This window comes from Marmota marmota, unplaced genomic scaffold, assembly GCF_001458135.2.
Source record: "Marmota marmota marmota unplaced genomic scaffold, marMar, whole genome shotgun sequence".
NCBI classification, from domain to species: Eukaryota; Metazoa; Chordata; class Mammalia; order Rodentia; family Sciuridae; genus Marmota; species Marmota marmota.
In genome coordinates, this window is record NW_026000005.1 from 49,635,789 (window position 1) to 49,657,384 (window position 21,596).

The 21,596-nt window shown below is 53.6% G+C and overlaps 1 protein-coding gene across 10 annotated transcripts in view; it reads left to right on the plus strand.

Annotated features, from left to right (window-relative positions):
• Positions 1–6: 6 nt before the first annotated feature.
• The window catches only part of Agap1 (ArfGAP with GTPase domain, ankyrin repeat and PH domain 1), a 353,309-nt gene continuing 331,719 nt past the window's right edge, over positions 7–21,596 (plus strand). For 6 of the 10 annotated variants that reach the window (XR_007349582.1, XM_048808782.1, XM_048808781.1 and 3 more), the window contains exon 1: positions 7–507. The gene's annotated coding sequence lies outside the window, so the exon portion shown is untranslated. The remainder of the gene's footprint in view (positions 508–21,596) is intronic. The other 4 variants (XM_048808779.1, XM_015481616.2, XM_048808778.1 and 1 more) reach the window with 3 other exon arrangements.

A 21,596-nucleotide genomic window follows, 5' to 3' on the forward strand; every position in this document is an offset into this window, starting at 1 on the left:
TCAGGGACTGGAGCGGGTCTGAGGCACCTCGGAGCCCGGCCCTGAGCAGCGGGAGGCGCCACAGCAGCTCCGGAAGCCTCGCATGGCCGCTGGGCGACGAGGCCGAGGCTGGCCTTGAGGCCGCCCTGGAACCCGCCACCGCTGCACAGCCAGCCTCGGAGAAAAGCAATACCCTGGATGTTGGCGAGGTGCTCAGCAAGAACGATGCGCTCTCCGACCTGGAGCGCTGGGAGCGCAGTAAGAGCAAGAACCGCACGCTGGACAACAGCGACCTGCAGCGGCTGGAGCGCGCGCGGGCCGCGGCTGCGGGGCCCGGAGCAGCCTCTGAGCACCGACTACTGCGTTTCTTCAGTGGCATCTTCGCGCGTCGAGACGGCGGCCCTGGCAGCGGGCCCTCCCCTCGAAGCGGTGCCTCGGGATCGCGTGGCTACTTCAGCAGCCTGCGGCGAGCCCCAGCGGATGCACACTCTTCCAGTGCAGAGAGCATCGATGGCTCCCCGCGTAGAGGTGGGCAGCCTGGCCGGTGGGCTCTAGGGAAGTGGGGAGTGGCGGTGAGCAGCTTAGGGATCTGCTGGCTCAGGTCACAGACCAGTGAGCGCCTGTACCCTGTATGAACTCTGTGCTGTTTCCCCAAGGGTACTGAGGCAGTCTGGTTGTTGCTGACTGCCCCTGCTCCTGGCTTTGTGTAGTAGCTCTTTTGAGGTCTGTCACTTCAGCCATGGTGAACTTGACTGGGGAAAGCTCACCTGGGCTGCCTCTCCTGCAGGTGCTGGCTCAGCCATTAGCAGGCTCCCGAACACCATGCAGACTGTGCTGCTTGAGGGGCTGCTTGAGGGAACCAGACTTGGCCTTGGTAACTGCCCAGGTGCAACTGCCTGGCCAAGGGAAGCCAGCCTTCCTCTTGGTGTATTCCACACTGCTCCCTCCCAAGGGCAGTCTGCCTGTTGGTTCTGCCGCCAGTGACTGCTGGGGTGTGGCCTTGGCTGATTTGCCTGCCTCCACTAGCAGAACTCTTGATAAAGACAGAGCTGGGTGGGAGGTGGAGAGAAGGGATTTAAAATGCCCCTCTCCACAGCTTTTCTGCCAAGTGTGTTCTCAAGGGAAAGCAAGTCTGGAGCAGAATTCTTTTTTTCTAGTAATGTGTGCGAGGCAACCAGCAGGAAAGCCGCAGCTCTACAGTCCGTGCTGAACCCTAACCCCCTGCTCTCTCACCTGCGGGGAGGGGTTGGAGGCAGACAGGAGAATATTCTCCTGCAGGAATTAGTTAACCTGCTAGCATTTAGTGACCAGAAGCCTGCAGACATTGCACAACACTGACCCAATCTCAGCATCCTCTGAAGGGCAAAGGCTGGGTACAGTGTGGGGTTAGATTGTTGTCCTAGGGTGCAAGATAAAGTATACCTGTAACCACAGGTGTGTTGCCATGCATCTCGCTACCAGGAAATCCTTAATCATTCCTGCACCCTGATTACCAAGCTCTGCTGCCAGCCCAGGTGAAGGTGGTCAAAGCCATGAAGGGTGGCTGTTGGTTAGCTGATTTCAGCTGCTGCCTAGCCAGCCCTGGAGAGAGTTGCTCCTGAGTGTGCAGGTATACAGGTTAGCTCCAAGATGCAAGGTAAGTCAACCATAGCACAGGAGTCACTAGCCTGGCGGAAGCGTTGAAAGGTAAACTGAAGGCAAAATGGCCGTGTTTTAAAATGCTGCCGATGGTCCTCAAGTGTAGAGATGTTCAAAACCAGGTGGATAAATGTGTAGTTGTGTTTATATCCCCGGGTTTATTTTATGAGCAAGGAAACGACAGGAAGTTACCTGTTGCCAGGCTTGGCTGTTTGGTTTGTCGTGTTTCTTGTTTTAACGTGCCTTGGGACACAGTGTTTGACTCTGACTATTAGTCCATTTCACCCTGAATGCTCTTAAAATGTTAGAGAAAGGCATGGTTGTGAAAGGCTTGGTTTGCTTGGAGTTGATATTGCCATCATTTGTGTTCAGAGGAGGTTCAAATCTGAAGGTCCTGTTTCTCCCTCTAATACCAGGTTTGTGTCTTTGTTCTTGTGGACTTCGTAGAAAATAGTAATTAGCTGCTTGGGTTCCAGAGAAGTACCCATCTCTGTGTGTGAGAGGGAGAGAAAGCGATGCACAGCCATGATTCTAGAAGGAACAAGCTTCATCATGGTACCTGTTGATACAAGGTAAAAGCATTTGAGGTTTTGGTGTTGCCTTTTCTGGAACAAATGGATTGATAGTAGATTTGCAGTAGTAAAGGTGTGAAGTGTATTGGAATTTCTTCCCTAGGGCAGTATAACTTAATAGTAGTAATAATTACAGTAATGCTCAGTTGCCCCCTTATGCTCAGTCTTTTTCTGGATGGAATCATGTTGGTCTGGAGGTCTAACAACACTACTAGCATTGTGGGTTTTGCAGAAAAACTGAATTTTTAAATGAGCTAGGTGACAGTGCACACATTAATTCTAGGGCCTTGCTTCTAACTTCAGAAGTTCTAGGCAGTTTTTTTAAAGCTGCAGCTGGGTAAAATCTTTGCTTTGGGTGACCACATCTGAAGCCTTAGTAGCCCAAGGTTTTGGTGCGGCTGCCACTGCTGTGCCTGCTACAGGTGAACTTTGTAGAACCTGTAGCTTTCAGGGTTTCTTGTTTTATTAGACTTCTTCAGTTTTTATGTGTTCTTTTCCTGTGACATAAATTATTCACGATTTAGGTGTTGTTTAATGAAGTTTGGAATTTAGGAGAAAGTTCCACCCTGAGTTCATGTCCAGATGCTGTGGAGCCCATACTCAGTTTCCTTGTACACATTGCTGAGGGCAGGTTTACAGAGCCCTGACCAAACCCTCCAGCCAAGTGGGTTTGCAGAACTCAGCAATTTGGGCTGTTAGGAAGGTGAAGTGGTGCATGTTGTAGAACACCACTTGTGAGGTGGGACAGCTCCCTCAAGTCACACACTGTCATTTTGTAGCAAAGCCCGAGACTGATCACACTCAGTGGAATAAACAGTGATTAAAAATAGCCTCATGTCAGCTCAAGTCTGCTTTGCCACACAGACTTTGCCAAGTATTTATGAACGAAAGTTCCATTCTTGGGCGTTTTTGGTTTCAGAATTACATCTACTGATGACCTGAAACATGATAGGCATCTTGAGGTGCATGTCTTTAAATCTTGACCATAATGTTAAAATTTGGGGTTCACAAAAACCTAAAGAAAATTTGAGGTGTCGTCACCTAGTGTTAGAATCTTTCTTTAAGGGAAAAAAAAAGCTGTACAATTTTTGCATTGGTCAGAAGAAAATTAATTTTATAAGACTGCAATTATTACATTAAGTGGCTTATTTGGTTTCTTAAAAGTAAACGCTGTCAGTCTTGGATAAGGTGTTCCTACTAGTATAGCAAAGCAAGATGGTTAGTCTTATTTTACAACATGCGCGGATTCTTGTGTATGCCACCTTTGATTTTCCCTTAACTGAGGGCATTTAGGAGGACAGGATTGAAACGTCTGCTCTTGTACGAGGGTTCCTGTGTGCTTTCTGACCCTGCTGGGGCTCCTCTGTGAAGCCACCGCTGTTCTTCCCCAGACATGGAACATTGGCTCCTAGAGAGGCTCCTTTGCAAGGCTCACAGCGACTGGCACACCAGCAGGCATTTCAGGGCTCGGTATCACACCCAGGACAGTGTTGTTACCTGATGCACATGTACTAGGGCAGAGTCTATTGGCACAGTATGATTTAATACAGGGAACAACCAAGCAGTAAGTGATTAATGACATTGTAGGCTGCCACTCCAGCCCATCTTCTTTGCATCTCAAAAGAAGCTGTTTGAGCTGGCCTGCCAACACTCCCTGGAACCAGCTGCCCGCCCAGAGTAGCCTTTAGGGTGTTCTTTTGCTATCTGGGAGGATTGATTACAGCAATAAAGTGATTTCATTGAAAGCTGTGGCTAAGGTTAGCTTTTTAAATTAGTAATTTACAACTGACTTTTGACACCTTATTTTATCAGTGGCTTCATTAATTTCTGATCCCCTTGATTTGTGTCACTCAGGCACTGTAAGGTGAGAGACTTAAAACAAACTCTTTAGTGGAGAAAAGAAGGAAGCAACAATTAAATGTCATAAAATCACCGATATAGCTTGAAACATTGTTTTAAACCTGATCCCGTGTGTTTGGGGTGAAACTATGTAACTCAGAACTTTTTCATTTGAAACATTTTGAACTGATTATACACTCAGTCTTTATTATTAAAGCTGAGTATTCCTAGATAGAGTTCACTTGCTTTTGATAAATGCCTCCAGACGGGCCGTGTCAGATCTATTGTGTGTGATAAGTCTGGGATTGCCCCTCTGGAGATGGAGCAGTTGACATGGGGTGCTGGGAAGAGCACCTTGAAGGTCCTCAAGGACCCCCGTCCTTTTTAAATATATAATTTTAGTTGTCAATGGACTTTTATTTTATTTATTTATATGTGGTGCCGAGAATTGAACCCAGTGCTCACACATGCTAGACAAGTGCTCTGCCACTGAGCCACAACCCCAGCCCCCTCAGCCCCTTTGGGCAACTACTTGGGGCTCAGACTATGTTTATTCCAGCTAGAGCCAAGTTTCAGACATCCTGGGCTGGTGTATCCTACTACCAAAGGAATTTTCAGAAAGTGCATCTGCTGTAGAGATTCTGCTTTTAACACAGGTCCTCGCAGCAAACTGCTGGGTCATATGTTTGACAAACACCCTTTGTTAGGAAGCGCTGGCTGTGGTGTTTTAAGTCATCCCTGTCTCTGTATTGACAGGCACTTGCTGAGCTTTCCTTGTGTATGGTGTGTTCTTTAGGCGGCAGGCACTAGAGTCGACTACAGCACAGTTTCCTGTTGCCGGAGGTCAGTGGCCTATTGGGGGGGAGATGGAGGAGTTCCCACGAATCCCAACCCCACGGGGTGCTGCAGGGAAGCCGGGGCTGTTTCTCTGCACAGCATCTCTGTATCAGAGCCCGGTTCCAGACTTCCTTTCCATGCCAGTTGAGTAGAGGACCCTGCAGGGCATGGAGCGTATGTCCTTGAGGACTGCAGAGTTGGGAGCACGTTGGTGGGAGGGATTGAAGAGAGAAGATGGGTCGTGTGTCCTTGAGTTAGTGCAGGCCCCAGACAGGTAAGGTGAGCTAGACCTTGCAGGATCAGTGCCAGCTTACTGGGTAGAGAGGACTCTCCAGCAGCAAGGGGGCTGGCACTTCTGTAGTTGACTCCTAAGCTCTCGGTCCAGTTCTCATATCTATGACTAATGCCAACACTACGCATACAAAAGGACGTCACTGTTTGTACACTCTTTTTTAAGAAAAACATTTGTATTTTTGGCCTAAGGTTTTGTTTTCTGGTAGGAATTCTGTAGGCCCTCCTTCCCACACACTCAGTCTGGGATTCTAACCGAGGGCCTTGCGCTGTTACTTTTTTCTGCAATGATTTGGAATAATGATGTTAATTTAAAATGATGTTAGTATAAAATTAGAAAAAACAAAAGGGGTGTGGGAGGAGTTTATTAGTTGAAGGCTGTTCCATCATTGGGGTAGGCAGAGAGAGTTCCGCTGTGGTGATTTTGCCAGGTGGTTAAAAACAGAAATGGTATTAAGGTCAACAGATTAGTGAAAAGAGGGGAGATTATTGTTTTTTTTATTGTTTTGAGAGACGAGCCATCTGCCCAGGCACTGTCGCTGGGCTGCTGATGTTTGTGGGTGATGGCTCCTCACTCTGCCGGCTGCAGCAAGCACTCGCCTTGATCAGCTCTGTCTTCAACAGAAGCCTGTCTTGAGACTTGACTGTAGATGCTCCTAGCATTAAAAACAAAAAGCACTGGTGCACATCTGCTCACTTGACTGGTTTTAGTTCAAGGATGGGTCTTGGCCCTCTGTCTTCTTGTAATCTCTTCTTGTTTTCATTTTCCCAGCTGTTTTCCAGCCATGACATTGCTAACAGACCTAAATGCACAGCACACAGGTCACTTCCTTGGCCCAGGAGGCAAGGGCACCCTGGGCACCTGGGGAAGCCTCGTGAAAGGACCCTCTTGGGTTCTCCTTTTCTAACAGGTGAAGGTAATTTTAGTGGAGGGGAAACAGGGTCCTTCCCAACTCTGTGCTTAGCTGGGAATGGTGAAGAAGTGTTGAATCTGTTTCTGGCGTGACGCTGGGTGCAGGATCTTACGTGGTGTAGCATGCTCCTCCCTGGTCAGCATGTGAGAAGGCTCCCTCTGTTCCATGGACTGATTGCTGGTGGCCTCAGTGAGCTGCAAGTGCCCTTGAGTGGATGTCCATTTGTTTGTGATGATTGTCAAAGGCGACCTGTGTTTGCTCTTGCCCTCTGTGCCTGTCATTGCAAGGGCTTCTTTGAGTGGGTCTGCTGACTGCCAGACACTTGAGAATTGACTCTGAACAATGCCACCAGCCTTTCTGGTACAGCCCTGCTCTCTAGCTCTCAGAGTAGTCACCCAGATGCACTTCTGTGGACAACCGTGGCAGAGGTTTATTCATCTAGTTTTGCCTTTGTATTCAAAAAAAAAAAAAAAGGTAGCTTGCTCTCTCCTACGCCCCTGTCTTGCCTCCTTAGGAATGGATGGTTGCTCACCATGCTCTTGGCCCCAGGCACTGCTGGCTTTTCTGTCCGGGTGCCACGCAGCTCATCCATAACTCCAAGAGGCTCCAGCATCCAGTTCTTCTGGTTCCCAAACCAAGACTCCAACCTTCTGAGAGAGCTTGCTCTCTCTGGAATTCAGGAGTCGAGGCCAGTCCTGCTTTCCCACCCTGGTTTGTGGAAGCCTGGAAGCCACATTCATCTCGGGCTCTAGGACTTGTTATTTGGGGAGGTGGAGAAGTCCGCGCAGTATTTAAGCAGCAGACATAAAGACATGGTAGTCAGCACAGATCAGTGGAACCAGAGGGAGGGAGATTTGCCTCGGAACCCGGAGCCACTTCAGAAATATAGCATCCCACCTTGGACCAGGCCATCCACAGAGGCCCTGCCTGCCACAGGGGGCTCCACGCACAGGCTCCACACCAGGTGCATGGGGAGGGTCTCCAGGTCAGTTGTCTGGGGTCACAGTTGATGGTCCCAGAATTCTCCCAGATGCTGATGCCGTTTGCCCCTGGCCCCTCTGAGGTAGAGGCTTGCTCGAAGGAAGGAAGGAAGGAAGGAAGGAAGGAAGGAAGGAAGGAAGGAGGGAGGGAAGGGCTGTCTCTTATACGGAAGGAAGGAGGGAGGGAAGGGAGGAAGGGAGGAAGGAAGGAAGGAAGGAAGGAAGGAAGGAAGGAAGGAAGGAAGGAGTTTCTCCTGCTTGCCCTGCTCCCACCCTCCTCCCCTGCCTCTGGCTGCTGTGTGGTACTCCTGGCTCATCTGAGAGTCTTGCCTGCCGGCAAGGAGGCACTCCACGGGACGCCTGCCCTGTCCTCCTTGCTGGCTCCCCTGCAGCTACTCCTGCCTCAGTGCTTCGGGCCTTCTAGGTGCAGGTTTGGCCCCCAGGCCCCTCAGGTCCTACGCCGTTTGTCCTCTGCACCCAGGTGGTGGGCGATGGCTGCATGCCTCTTCCCCATTCTCCCTCAGCATTGCCCTCTGGCTGCTTGCTCTGGTGCCTGGACTCACAGCCAGCCTGGGCCTTGAGGGGAGCTGTGCAGGCAGGAAGGAAGCTTGGGTCCTCTCTTATGGAGGGCAATTTAGATCACCCTGGGGAGGGCCAGCATGGGGTCGAGGAGTGGTTGTGTGGTCTTGGCTTCTAGGCTCTGGGTAGCAAGGCAATGCTGGCAAGCCCCATGCCACTCGGAGCAGCCCTCTATGCTCCAGGGTTTGGTGGGTCTTGGCTGCTGCACCCAGGAGGTGTCATGAAGGCAAACAAGTGGAGGTGACAGCGCGTCCCAAACTGTAGGCCAGCAGGGCGGCTGTGCCTATGATATGTTTTGCCAGGGTCTTAAAGGCAGGAACTCCTGAGACGAGGGCACAGTTGATTTTTGGTTACCTGGAGTGTACCCTTGCCCAGGTGGAGTTCCTGCGTCCTATAACTCCAGGTGTAAGCTCACCTTCTCTTTCGTTTCCACTGCTTTCCGGGTATTTCTCATGACCTTCAGTTTAACCACTTCTTTTAAAACTATTGACCGTTTTCCCTTAAGATTATAAGCAGGGAGAACAGAGCCTCTTCCCCGCCCCTTGGCTTAGTTCCCCCTTAACTGGAGGAGAACTGGTGCTGTAACTCTGCAGCAGAAGGATCCCTTCACTCCTGGTACAAGCCAAGAGTGTGTTGGTTGCAGAAAGCTGGTCTGAGAGCTGCATCTTCACTTGCTTTCCCTGGCCTGCTGTGTTCTCCTCTTGTGGGAACAGACAGACGGACAGACAGATGGATGGATAGCAAGCAGAGACTAGTTTCCCTTCAGATCTTATTTAATATGCATTACATGTAATATTTACACATTACATGTATCTGTGAAGTGCGGAGATGATAAAATAAGTATTTTTTAACACTTAATTTCTGTTAAAATTTTTGGAAATGTGTGGGTTACCTCTGAGGTCGGTGGAGAGCTCAGAGTTGGCAGGCGCATGTGCTCAGGCGTTAGAGCCCACCTGGCTGCTGCTTCCAGAAGATGGCCTTTCTTCTAGGCATCTTTCTTCAAGCCCTCTCTGCCTGGATTTACTCTTGGCTGGATAGAAAGAATCATGGCCCAGACACCTCTTCCTCATGTTCATGATGCTGGGAGGGAGCCCGGGCCTGGTGCGTGCTAGGCCACCGCGTCACACTGAGCTGCACCCCAGCCCCGCCTGTCAGTTCCTAAATGTAACCAGGGCACTGGCTTCTCCGAGGCTCCCTTGGAGAGCCCGGCGGCGACTCCCGCACTGGAGGAACCATCTGTTTTGCAGCAGCTTGCCGCACGCTCATTCGTGGGCTCCGAGCAGTGCCTTAGAAATGAGGGCAGCGTGCTGGTTTCCTGGGGCACGAGGCAGTGCGCACATCTTCTCTGAAGTGTGCAGAAGAAGCTGCTGCCTTTCCTCTGAAAGCAGCTGCCCTTTGCCGATGGCTTCTGCTGGCTCCTCCGAACCCGATGGCTTGTGGGTCACTTCTTCATGGCGGAGGCATTTAGAGCTGAAGCATTGGGACTGCTGTGGTTTAGATGTGAGGTCATGAGGCAATTCAAGATGGTTGAGAGGCGAAACGATCAGGTTATGGGAGCCTTAACCCAACCAGTGCATTGACACCCTGCCCTCTGTCCCGATGCTCTGCCTCACCCTCAGGCTCACAGCAGTGAACCCCCCGTCTGTGGACTGAGACCTCTGGAACCATAAGCCCCAAATAAAGTTTTCTCCCCCGTGACAGGGACCTTCTAACGGTCATGTAGAGAGCATCCTAGGATGCCGGGAGCCTTTGGATGGAGTCTTGCACTGTCTCATGGAGAAGCAGCTCGGTGCGTTTTCTGTTTCCTTCTGGTTTGTGGTGGCCTTCAGAAGGGCCTGCAGTGCTCTCCTGTACCTGACCAGGGAGAAGGCAGCTGTGGGGAGTGCCTCACTGCCTCCCCTTTAAACAAGGTGTTTGAATCTAGGCAGCTGAAGGCCATGAGCGTTTTATTTTCATTTGGAAAAAAAAGAACCATCAAGCCCTGTTGTGAGCACCATTTGATCTTTCATCGTAAATATTATTTAGCTCAGATCTATTTTTAGACATTTGTAAGGATGGATGATCTGGTTTAACAGAAGCTTCCAAGTGGTAGCTGACATGGGCAGAGCCCCCTGCCGGGCCAGGTGCCAGACAGGGGAAGGAGGAGGCGTGTCCAAGGTGAGCAGAAGGTCAGATGGGCGTTCTGGTCCACCCTCTGGCTGAGTGAAGTGGTGGAATGTGTGCAGTTCATCTTCATGGCTCAGGAAGGCACAGCTTGTATACTGCAAATTCTTTGCTTCTCAGTGTCGGATTCCAAGACCCCCTGTCATCATAGCACGGGGACATCGTCCTCTTGCAGCTCAGCCCAGTCATGGGCATGAACTGGATCACAACCTCCGTCCTAAGATGCTTCAGTTCTCTCCCCCCCCCCCGTGTCTCCATGCTCTGCCCCCTCAATCCTGTTTAATCTGTGGCTTTATGACATGTGAGCTTGCTCCTTGGACATGCAGGTTTAAGATCAATGGGAGGAGGCCTCAGTTTCCTCATGTGTCCACTGAAGAAGGGACAAGTCCTGGCTCGAGAAATGAACATCATACTCAGCAGAACCTGGGTGTTTGCCATCAAATGAATTCACCTTCTTAAGGCAGTTAATTTTCCACACTGCCGGAGACTTTTGTGGCATTTCCTTTTCTTTAAAGACTTAAGCCGGAGATCCATGACCTTTGGGAGGGAATTCAGTGCTTGGGTTGCCAGGTGGGTTGCCAGGTACGCCGCTTTAGCCTTTGCCTTAGTGTTAGCAGTTTCAGCCCCGTGCAGGCCTTCGAAACCTGACTTTTCATTTATCAGGGACACCTGTGAGGGTGACCTTCCAATTTGTGTATATGATGCCTATGGACCACTGAAAAGGTCATCGTCAACAGCAGTTTAAAAACCTGCCTTAGGTGAGTTTCCAAGCAGACTTATTAGATCCGTCTTGGTTTAATTTGATAAAGCATGGAGATAAAATGTCACATGATAGGAGATGGCTTTTTTCAGGACCCGTGTCTGTGGGACCTGCTGGCTCTGTGTTTTGTCGGTTTCCACAGTAAACAGGGATGCTGGCTCCATTCAGATCAGACTGAGCTTTACTCACTGGACACGGCAGAGGTCATTCTGAGCTGCTCCCTGGTGCCCGGCTGATGTAAGCCGCTGGGCGTCTGTCATGAGAGGAGCTCTCCCGGGGGCCTTTGTTGTGTCTGTTGGAAGGATGCTTCCTGCGCTTTTCATGGTGATCTCTGCTCTGACCTTGGTAATTGGGTCAAGCCTTCCATTGTCTGCTCCTTTTGCTCTGTAGTCTGGCACAGGTGCTCCATGTGCGTCCTGTGTATGTACCAGAGTGTGAAGGAACTTTTCTGTTCCCCCCACTTGCCTTTCACATTGCCAGTCCTTCTGCTTCCAACACACTTCTGGAACTTTCTGCCTCTCCCTGCATCCTTAGGATGCTTTGCAGATGCAGGCTGCTTTCAAAAAGTACTGGATCCCAGCGCATCAAACTGTAGGCCCTGATGGAATCCTTGGTCCATGGTGTTAGTTTGTGGAGACTTCACTGTGACCAGTAGGACAAAGGAATAGAACCCACTGTCCATGTCCTTCAGCACAGAGGAGAGAGCTTTGGAGTCCTTGAATGACAGGAGAGTGGAGGGAGCAATGGCAGTGTCAGGCTGGGCCCCTTGCCCACCCCTGTCCAGCACTCTTGCCACCAGACGAGCTGTTGGAGGACTTGAACCCCTGTGCCTGTTCTCAGACTGGTTTGTTGCTGCATCACAATGATACCAGCTGCCATATCTGTTGCAGTGGCCGGGCTGGGCCCGATTTACAGGTATCACTGTGCTGGTCCTACCAGCAGCCGGGGACGGCTGTCCCATAGATCCGTACGATTAATGGGTCATCTGTAGAGACACTTGTGTGGAGGCACATAGAGATTTATTTCCACACACAGCTTAAGAATTGAGCCCAGGCTGCTCGTAGGCTGGCCACACGCTGCCTCAGTAGGTGGCCCCACCTGGCGCGTGCCTCCTCCCTGGCACCTGTAGACCTGGGAGCTAGAGCAGAGCAGTGGGAAGATGAGTGTGCTACAGGCACACGCCCTGCACCGCCGTCACCCTGGCCGAGCTCACAGCCCTTCCTGGGCCCTTAGAACTCCCAGCACAGTATCGAGCACCTTGGCTAATGAGCAGGAATTAGCAGACTGGCGAGTTTTCCAAAGCATTGGAGAGCATAGCATTTTCAGACTAAAAAAAGAGGCAAGCAGGATAGCTGTGGTATGGAGAAGAAGCCCGAGGGAGGCAGGCAGCTCTTCAGGCTGAATTCTGTTCTGGGGCAGAGCCCCAACGGCACTGGACACTGCATTTGGAACAATAGACTTAGCTTTTAGTTATGACCAAAGGTAGTGTGGTTGGGCCTTAGCCTCTTGGAGAGGTGGGTGGACAACTTAAACACATGGGCCCCAGCAGTCGTATCCAGGTTAATTTTCAAGGTAGGCGGGGTCTCTAGCAGAGCCACAGTGAGGGAGCTGTGCTTGGGGGTACTGGGTGCTGCTGGGTGCTGAGTGCTCTGGGCGAAGCTCACCCAGGATTTGCCAGCTTCCCAGCAACGGGTGGACTCATGCTTGCTTGGGGTGGGCACGTTGGCTTTGATGTTTCTTTGCTTTTTCACTATCTTTGGGTGTAGTCATCAGGTTTCTTATTTGTGATTTGTTTTTTTCTTGGTCAGTTCATAGTATTGGTTTTGAAAAGTCAAAATCAATGGTTTTATTTTTGGAGTTCTAAATCCAGCCATATAAACACTCCCGGTCTGGCCTGAGGGTTTGGCAGACTCTGGGCTGCTATTTTAGATATGCTGAAAGTCTTCTAGCAAGTTGCTCTCCACTGCTCTTCTTAGGCTGTGAGCTGGGTCGCAGAGTGCTCGGAGCGGGGTGCAGGAGCACGAAGCGTCCCCAGGAACTTTCCTACCCCACCCCGGTTCTGTACTTGCATCCTGGGCAGGGCCCAGGGGAGACTTCTGGCCAGGTGCTTCCGGGGCCTTGGCCTCTCTCTACAGGAGTCACTTTCTGGGTGCTGGGCCTTTCTCCTGTGGGCACCTATAGTTAGGGTAGTGCTTAACGGGACTGTCACATCCAGGGAAAGGCCAGCCCTCTCTCTGGTTGACCAGGGTGGGGTGGCCGCCAGTGTGTGCTTTCAGAGGTGGGTGTTGTTGCACATTAGTGTGTGCACAGCAAGGGCGACACACCTCCAGCTGCTCAAGACCTCACAAGAGATATTCATTGAAGATGTGTCCCCATCCGCCACCCCAGCCTCCGAGGAGGAGCAGTGCTGGCCTCCGTTCCCCTCCCTCTCCTCCGCCTCTCCACAGGTGTTCTGGGCCTTGATGAACAGATGACCATGGTCTCATGTGCAATGAACACAGCAGAGTCATGTGTGACCAAGGGCTGGACAGTGGATGCTGAAGGAAGACTAAGTGTGTCGCTTGTTGTCCTGGGTTCGTCCCAGGGCAGGAGAGGTCCTTGTGCTCTCGTGTCCTTCTTTCTCTGTCCTGAATGAGGCCTTTATCCTGTTGGCTTCTCCACCCCATGCACCCCCGTCCCCCTGGGAAGAAACGCTGTATAAATGCAAGGCAGAGCTCAGGGTCCCGGTGGGCACAGACCTGAGGCGTATTGTGGAGCTCCTCAGGGCAGCAAGCCCCGCACGGCAGCTGTGTTCCAGTTGCTGGTTACCTGGTGGGACTGCCAGGGGAGGGGCGGCCCAAAATCGTAAAGCTCCTAACAGGACTTTAGCCTGCAAAGAGAATGAGCTCAGGGCCCGCGTGTGCGTGTGGAGTTTCCCTTTGAATATCCACCCAAGAGGCTCTTTGTTTTACGTATGCAAGGCCCAAACTGAGGGGGTTCCCTGGCAGACACGCAGAGCAGGGGCCCTCCTGTCCCCATCTGCCCAGGTCCTCGTGTGCAGCGCACCCCACCACCCTGGCGTGCTCCTCTGACCTGCCCCCATATCAGAACACACCCTCCTCCCTCCGCCCTGTGGGCGCCTGGCCTCTGCCATGGTGGCCCTTCCCCGGTCCCCTGGGTGCCCCTCCTCCCTGTGTCTGCACCCTTCCGCTCTCCTCCTTCTATCCCTCCGAGACCCAGATCTACGCTACAGCTTCTCTGTCTTGGAGAGCAGGGGCTCCTTCCACACCAGGCAGCGCGTACGACTCTCCTGCCTGGCAGAGCCACCAGGCTCCCCGCTGCCCTTTTAATAAAGCCAGACTCTGCTCCAGTCCAGGCCCCCATGTCACCCTGCCTGCCCCACAGCTGCCCTCCCGGCCATCCTTTCCTTCTCACCTCAGCACCCAGCCCTCTGCCTCCCGCTCCTTCCCTAGGCTGCCCCCACCCCAGGCCCAGCTCCTAGCTGTCAGCAGCTCAGAGGGGCCTCCAGCGGCCTCTGCCACTCACCCTCCTGCACTGACCTGGTTTCCTGCACAGCGCGTCACAGCCTGGGGTCACCAGGCTCTGGACCAGCACTGCTCAAAGCTGCAGTGGGTCTTGTGCAGGTTTGTGTTGCTCGTAGGTGTGTCTCTAGTGTGGGGTATGGTGCCTGGCTTCAGAAACAGCCAGGGAATGAAGAGGTCAGTGAGCTGATGGCCCCTGCTGTGGGCCAGGGTGACCATGGAGCAGGCGCGTGGAGTGTCAGGTTCACATGCTACTGGGTTGGGCTTTGGTTGGGCCCCTGGTCCAGGAGGCTTCCTGGTGGGGCTCTGGGGCGCTCTGCAGCGGTCACCCTCAGAGAGGGCTGCCGTGGGATCAGCTCCATAGGAAGCAGCTGGGGAAGGAGGTGGGTTAGGTCCCAGCAGGGTACCCCAGCGTCAGGCCACTGGAGGAGTGGGGAGGGACTCGGGAGCTAGGGTGGCTCAGAGTTCTCAGTTGAGGTGGGGGGCAGGGCCTTTACCTGTTGACCTCTTCTGCCCGTCAGGGGTCTTGTTCCCGGGCACCACCCAGCTCTGGCCAAGGGTGGTCTCAGGGAGGGGTCTCAGGCTGGAGTGGAACAGCAGCACCCCTCAGACAGGCTCTGGGGCTTCAGCCCCTTAGGACAGGACAGGCTGATGCCCACCGTGATCTCCCGACGGTGTTGACAGAGTGTTGGCAGTGGCAGTGCTTCCCGTTGAGTAGGACGTGTGGACATTAAGGAGGAGTTAACCGTGAATGGACCTAATAGATCTTGTTCACACAGGAAGTCACGTTTTCCGCAGGTGCACTTGATTCCTCTGGTTTCAGTGCCGCTCCCGTGGGTGGCCCTTAGTCACTAAGGGTCTTTCCAGCTGAAAACGTGGCAGCTTCCGTGTCTGGTAGTTCTAAAGCCTGTCATGGATGGTGTAGAAGAAGCGGCAGAAATCTCCGCCTGATTCTGGAAACGGCAGGATCAACTGTCCGTCTGTCCTAAGTTCAGAGAAGAGGGTGAGGCCCGAGAGGACCAGGAAGGGAGCTCCTCTTGGGCAGCTGGTGCTTCCCGAGACCACTTGCCCCTCAGTCTTGCTCAGGCCCCTCCCTGAGGCCTAGGGGACACACCTGCTGCCACATCGATTGTGCGTAGACATGGGGTGCTCCTGTCCCCCGGGAAGTTAGGTCTGAGAGAAGGGAGACACATCTCGCCTTGGGGACAATACAGAGGTGGCCAGGAGTGCGGCCCAGCTTTCTGGTTTCCACTCTGGCCCGAGTGGCCGGAGCAGGGAGGCCGTGCTGTGGCTGGGCCTGCATTTCTGAGGCAGTGTGGACCCGGGCTTGATGGGCATGGGGTGCCATGGTGGGTGGGAGATGTGGGGCACCTCCTGGTCGCTGGGGAACATATGTTTTGAAGAAATTCATGTCTACTTTTCTGTGATAGAGACCTTGTGATTTATAAAGGAGGTGAGACTCTTCGGCTTCATGGTGTGAGAAACTAGGAGAGAATTAGAGGGGACCTTTCCGCGTCCGCCGTGAGGCCGCCTCTGCAGGCCCATTGCTGGCAGCCACCTCACCGCCTTCCCGCTCGAGGCACAGGGAAGCCGTCTGCCTGTGAGGGCCCTGGCTGCGCTTTCTTATCGTGAAACTGAGAGGTCCTCACTCGCAGGTCAAGAATCCAAACAGGGAGGAAGGTGGTGGAGAGAGAAGGCCCAGCATCCCGGCCGCTGTGACAGATTGTCCCCTGCTCCCGACTCCCTTTCTTGCTCTTCGCTGCCGAGTTAATGAATCAGCACTTGCCCAACAGGAGACTGCGGATTCCACGTGGCCTGCGACCCAGTTTTGGTGCTCAGTGTTTTACACTTCGTTTAGCACAGAATCTCTTCTGCGAAAGCTGTGCTTTCTTCAGGGCGTAGTATTTTTGGGGGGCCAGGTCTACACCCGGGCGTGTGACTGTTACAGCAGAGCCGACAAGGGACTCGGGCAGGTGCAGCCAGGGTGTCCTGCTGCGGGAGGGAGGCAAGAGGCAGCTCATAAGGGCACAGGTTGGCACAGAGAACTCAGGGGTGTGTGTGAGTGTGTGTGTGTGTGCGTGCAGGCCTACTCCAGCACTGAGCTCAGTAATCAGTGAGCTGAGCAGGGTGACTGCTCTTCCCAAGGGGCCAGGTGAGGCGTGTACTAAGGGGAACCCCCGCAGGGGCTGTGTGGCCTTGTCGGGGCGGATGGCAGTGGGGTTTGTGGTCGGGGCTGGTCCTTCTGTGGTGGACCTCGAGTTTGATGCCTGTCATGGCTGGGATCTGGAATGTCCCCCTAAGTCATAGAGCTTGTGTGTTGAAGGCTGGGTGACAGCGCAGCCAGCCCAGGGTGGGAAGTGATTGGGTTAATTCCGGTGATGGGTTAGTGATTTGAGTGGACTCTGGGAGCGAATGGAAACCGTCTGCCCTGAAGCATGTTTGGAGCAAGTAGGTCACTGGGGTTGTGCCCTCAGGACGTACCTGGTCCCTGGCCCTTTCCTCTCTGCTTCCCTTTGCCACACCCCTCTGCCTGATGCCCTGCTCACCTCAGGCCCAATCCAGCGGAGCCAGCTACCCAGGGACTGAAACCTCTGAAACCTGGAGCCAAAAAATAAACCTCCTCCTCCGAGGTCTCCTGTCAGGCTTGTGGTCACAGTGACACAAGGTGGACTAGCAGTTCCCCAGCGCACGCCACTGGCCACTGTGCACTGGGAACGGTGGAAGGCCAGCAGTCCCTTTATGGGCAGGGTGGCGGGGGTGTGGGTGGGCATGGGCACTGCCCTCGTAGGAGCCTACACCGCGGTTTTGGTTTTGAAGTTTCAGTCCGTTTCTGTGACACTTGTCAGTTACTGGGTCCCAAGAGTCATACAGAGAGCATAGAGTGCCCTGGGGACATTTGAGCAAGAGGGTGGAGGCAGAGTCTGCTAAAGCTGCCTGCTTCAGGGGATCTTGGCCCGAGGCCACACACAGGCCCACGAGGAGAGGTGCAGGGCGCTTGGCAGCTGGTCAGCGGAGGCTTCCACCCGGGAGGATCTGCCTGCTGGCTTTTCTACTTGATGGGCAGGGTGGGTGTTGATCACGTGACACAGCCTCAGCCTGTTATCGGCCCCCACCCCAAGCCACTGGCCCTCCCCTGGGCCTGGACTACAGACTTACCAGTAGGGAAAGGGTCACTCCTGCTGGCTGTCAGTGAGCCCTTCCCCACCCTGGGAAGAGGAGTGTCCTGACTTTGACTTTGTTTTGCTGTGATTTGGGTGGCTTTAGCCTGAGGCTTGTGGAGAGCATGTGAAGGACCCAGGTTCCCTGCAGTCTCCCTTTGACAGTGCTGGCCTGTAAACCGGGCAAAGCTGTGACTGTCCTGCCGTGTGTAGTGGCCGGGCATGCCCGTGCATTCCCCAAGCCCCGGGAGGTGTCGGTCGGCCACTGTCACCAGTCTTGTATTCACCCCCTGCAGGGGCTGCTGGCCTCTGCCTCCTGGCGTCCCAGGTGAAGTGATGCTTCTGTGTGTGCGATGGACAGCAGTGGTCACTGGGCCTGCTGCCCTCTGCCTCCCTCCCCACATCCCTGCCAGGTTCTTAGCCTCTGTCTGGGCTAAAACTCGGGGCCATGGGGGATGGGTTAATTCCAGTTGCTCTTTGTGTAGTAATCTTCTGGACTGATTTTCATCTATTATCAAGCCGTCCCTTATTATTAAGCATTAATTGCACCGAGAATTAAAAAATATCATTGACTGTGTTTATGATTCTTTATGGGATGAAAACTGACAGACCCAAATATGTCCAGCACACACTGACAGAAACTCAGCCTGTGAATCGTAAATGCCTTTTCTTTTTTTCCCCCTGTGTGTGTTTTAACAAGTGAACATGGTCTTGTATGTTTCACCATTGACCTATCTGGGATGGACAGAGAGGCTCCTGCATCCCCCCAGCATCCGAGATGCATGTAGAGATCCCCTCCCCTCCTTACCCAGCAGTGCTGGGGTCACACCCAGAGCAAACACTGCCACTGAGCTGCAGCCCAGCCCTGATTGGTTGGACCTGCCTTCGACATGTTCCATTCAAACTTCCGCAAACTTCTGTCCACACTTGTGTACGGTCTAGGATTGAACCCAGGGGTGCTCCACCACTGAGCTGTACCCCAAGTCTTTTTATTATTTTCCTAATCTTGAGACAGGGTCTCACTGGATTGCTGAGGCTGGCCTCTATCTTGTGATCCTACTTCCTCAGCCTCCCCAGTCCCTGACTCTCCACTGTTCCATCTCAGGAAAACAGCTGTGGATTTAACCTGCTGACTTGGTTTTCTTTTGGCAATTTCTGACTTGCGGCCTTTCATCAGAGGTCCTGGTTTGAATGTTATAGTTTTAGGGACTCTGCAGTTTCACTTGAACACGTTTTAAAAAATCCTTAAAGTCTGTTTAAAATTATAATTCCTCCAGGTTTCAGGACTCTGGCCTTGCTGTAAGGTGACAGTATTTCTCTGCTTGTTAGAGGTGGCTGTTCCCAGCTGTGGCCACTGGCTCTCCAGTGGTGGGCTCTGTCCAAAGGCTGGACAGTGCATGTTCCTGGAGTGTAGGCTGAGTGGCAGCCCTGCGTGTTACAACCTTGTGATGTGTTTCCTGCAAGCTCCTGGAGGTGGGGGGAGGGGCGGGAAGGGGAGGGAGACCTGTCCCTTGTGGCTGGCCTGTGGTGCTGCGGGGGGGGACACTGGTGGCCTGGATCACTGTGGGTATCAGACCAGCAGGACAGGGGCAGGGCAGGTGAGGGGGAAGAAGCAAAGTGCTGTGGTGAGGGAACAGGGACCAGGATTCCACCTGGATATCTGCCCTCCCCATTCCTCCGCGTTCTCCTGCTTGCCAGGGTGTGGGAACAGAGGAGAAGCTCAGTGGCACTGTCGGGGCCTGGAGTCCAGGGGACCTCCAGCAGACTCCAGTAGTGCCTTCTTCTCTTTAAAACCCCTGGAGCATGTCCTGGCCCAGAGTTACTCTTCAGAGCTACGAAATGCCCTCCACAAAGCCATCGCCAAAGGGTCACCACCATTCACAGAGGCAAATGGGAAAGCAGTTCCCCGCATGGCGCTTTACCCACATGGCGCGGTGGGCACACACCGCAGCCTTCCCACAACTTGGCCAGAGGTGGCTTGGTGGGGACACACAGCATCGTGCAGTGGTGGTCTGCCCTCCACACGTCAAGCTTTGGGAATCAAGGCTGGAGGGGAGACTGCGGGCAGGGAGTCAGCAGGAAGGTGTGCGTGGCCTGCGGTGCCCCGAGAGCAGCAGCAGCAGCCGTTCCAGAGGCCTGCCCCAGCCGTCCTGGGCACCCCACGTTGGCCACAGCTCCACGGCTCATCCGCACCCATAACATGCTGTGCTCTTATCGGAGTCGGGGCCGCGTCACCTGCCTGTGGGGCCACCCTGCCTGTGGACCTGCCTGTGCTGGGAAGACGCTCGCAGAACCCCTTCATGCCCAGGGTTGTAACAGTGGAGTGGATGTTGGATCGGAAGGAGGGTGTCGGCTCCAGGTCCGTCAGGGGATCATTTCTGAGAAGAATATTCCGGAGCAGCCTTGGAGAGCCTCGTCATTCTGAAGGAAGCGCAGAGGGAAGACGTCCCAGCTGCACCCGGGAGTCCGTGGTCCCTGCCCCCCTGCTCCCCTCGGGCTGAGGCCTCTGTTCTCACTTTTGGGGAAACGGGAAGTCTCCCTCCTTCCCATCCGTGTCCTCGTGTCCTCTCATCTCCTGCTTTCCTTCTGCCCAGACTCAAGTCCCCGGGCCATTCTTGACACTAGAGGCCATTTTCCTGGAGCCAGGGGTATGGTGAAGAAAACCCTGGGAGGAACCAGGTGTTCTGTAAGAAGTTGACTTCTGCAGGTCCCCAGAGCCCCCTGGCTGGCGGCATTTTGCCTCGGAGCCTCCCCAGGGAGAGAAACACTGGCCTGTGGAGAAGGATCCCGAGTCACGTCAGTGCTCGGGGAAGGATGCTTGGGATCGCAGCAGGGTGTGGCTGCCTCGGCAGGGGTGGGCACAGTGGCATCTTGGTGGCCTGGCATTTGTCACCCTGTACTGAGAAGGCCTTATGATGTGGTGATAGAAAACTGTTTCATTTGTGAGCCTGCAGGGTCCCTGAAAAGCCACGGGGTTTCCAGGGAAGTCTGAAGCGCATCTGGTATCCCAGGGGTTTACACATGACTCAGTTTATCACAGATGTTCAAGGATTTTCAAATCAGAAATTAAATGTCACCCCTGACACTGCCGGCGAGTGTCTGTGGAGTTTCCGGTCAGACGTCACCCGTGTTCTGTGTTGACCAGCGCTGCATGTGACCTTCCCACTGCACTGAGTGGGCCCTTTACCCTTCACGCTTGTCCACTTCCTTCCTGGTGTGGCCGTGTTGTGGCCAGGCGCCCGTGTCTCCTACTGCCCTGGTTCCTGGGGATGTGCTTGCTTTCTGCATTGTTTAGTTTTCTATTTGGGGACTTTATGAGTGCTTTAAAGTAAAAATAAATGTTCCTTCACTTCCCGGTTGCTAAAAAGAATAGTTTTTTTTTTTTTTTCCTTAAATCCTTGTGAAACTCAGCATTTTCAAAGAAGAGTCACAGTCCCCAAGATAATGTGCTTTAGAAAAAAATTCACCTGCAATTTCAGGTTTCTTCTTTTACATTGTATGTAATTTCATGAGTTTTTACTGGAACTTGTATTTGTGGTCACTGGAGCCAGACAAGACGGGGTGGGGGTGACAGGGTACAAGAGGACATGAAGTTGTTCTAACTGTGGCTCACGCTGTGCTCAGGTTCTTACTCCAGGAGGAAGGGAGCTAGCTCTTCTGGGGAGTGAGTCCCCTGGCCCAGCAGGGGCGGGTGGGATGTAGCAGAGACAGGGCTCCAGCCCCCGGGCTCATGAAGGATGCTGGTCAGCCATTAACCAGAGTTTCCAAGCCCTGAGGAGTGACCCAGAGGACTAAAGGCCTAATTAGAGATGGCTGTTCCTCCCCAGGCCCTGGCGGTGGGCAGGTGAGCACCAGGTGGGGCTGGTCTGCCCAGTTGCAGCCCTTGGAAAGGCCCCGTCTCTACCCAGTCCTCTCATCTGCTCGCTGGTCCTGCGGGGTTCTGCTCGGGCCCACTGCTAGGGCAGGCTCCCTCCGGGCTCCCTGGAGGATGACTTCGGGATGCTGTGGATTTTCTGAGTGTGTTGGTGATCGCACCCCGTGGACGGCCCTCCTCGTCTGCTTACGTGCTGTAGGTTGAACCATGTGGAATTGCCATTGTTCAGCCTCTTGTGACCCACAGAGCGGCAGTTTGGCGTGGTTTGATGGAGAGAAACGGGCCTGGGCTGAGGACCAGCTCCAGCGGTGAAGGGCGGTTTCCGCAGCTGCAGGGCGATTGCCGAGTCAGCGTTGTCACGTGGTGCATGTCAGGCCCACCTGTGAGGCCCCCCCACAGCAGGGAGCTCCAGCAGTGCGCACAGCCCCCCCCCCGTGTCTCCGGCAGCCAGGGCACTTGGGAGGCAGGCATCAGGAGCCTCGCTGTCAGTG